The 1189-nt window shown below is 40.3% G+C and overlaps 1 pseudogene; it reads right to left on the bottom strand.

Moving 5' to 3' along the window:
• Window positions 1-373: 373 nt before the first annotated feature.
• LOC147631452 (ferritin-2, chloroplastic-like) overlaps window positions 374-1189 on the bottom strand; it is a 1153-nt pseudogene continuing 337 nt past the window's right edge.

The raw sequence follows: 1189 nt of genomic DNA, 5'->3' as shown, positions 1-1189 counted from the left end.
TCAACTCGTAGCCTCAGCCTATTATGCAGGCTTTAGCTTTCATCCCATTCCCTTCAGCCATGGTATATCTACATGATATCAAAACACAGAAAGAGTACCACCACCTTCTGCTGAGCAATTTGTGCAGTGTGTACTTTATATGTCACAATTCCAATGACAGACATGTAACAACATGCAAGGTCATAAGCACATTGTATGTGAAACATGCGCCTGCGAAAGTCCAATTAACTACAATACACTGTCACCATTTGGATATTAAAAAAAGTTGGATTAACATTTACAGGGTCGGTAAAAGAGTGGCGAAATTGTGCTCGATGACTATTTACAAAAACTACGGTTGTGTTGGAAAAATGCCCTCTTTTCTTTAGGCTCCTTAGCCTTGCAGAACAAGATCAAAATGGTACACTCCTGAAAGATTTTTAAAAAAAAAGCGTAAACCTTACACAATGCAAGGACAAACAATTACAAGCCTTACACATCAATTGCCATACACAATCTTACCATGCCCTTTTCCGACTCGCCGAAGGTGGGACACACATATCCCGAGATCTTCTTAATGTCCTCGACCTGCAGAAGCATTTCACCCCTGAAATTACAGAACTGACAAACCTACAACTGTATGATCTTTAGAGTCATGCCAACTAAATCTTCTACATTCCCAAGGTTTACAGTAAAAAATTCTCACCTGTGTCTTCAGAAACTCGCCTTCTATGAAGTCTTACAATTGTGAGTCACCCTGCTCCTCAGCAACCTGGTGGTACGCGCTTTCATTAATGAACTTTTAGGTGGGTGATGAAAATGAAGAATCTCGACAATGCAATAATTATCCAAATTAACCTATATGCTAGCTCTACATGGCATGGACAAGATTGTAATGGAACAGAAACTCCAAATGCAATTGGAGCAACTTCTCATTCACCAACTTCTCCATTGCTAGCGTTAGCTCCATTGCTGCAACAAACAAGCAAGTTGTCACCAAACAGGGCTTCAACAACTTCCAACTTCTTGTTTGAAGCATGTTAAAAATATGATTTATGCAAATCCTCACCACAAAGGGCATGCCCCTTCTCCAGATCATTGAACTCTAAGACCGGAGGCATAACAATAGACAGCAATTTCACTTTCCCACCCCTTGTATTCTACACAATGCACATCATTGTGACATCATTAAGGATGTCACACTCATGAG

Source organism: Cibotium barometz, chromosome 15 (genome assembly GCF_041138505.1).
Source record: "Cibotium barometz isolate CiBa-2024 chromosome 15, ASM4113850v1, whole genome shotgun sequence".
Taxonomy (NCBI): Eukaryota; Viridiplantae; Streptophyta; class Polypodiopsida; order Cyatheales; family Cibotiaceae; genus Cibotium; species Cibotium barometz.
The sequence above is the reverse complement of the archived record's forward strand: the minus strand, read 5'-3'. Positions and strand labels throughout refer to the sequence as shown.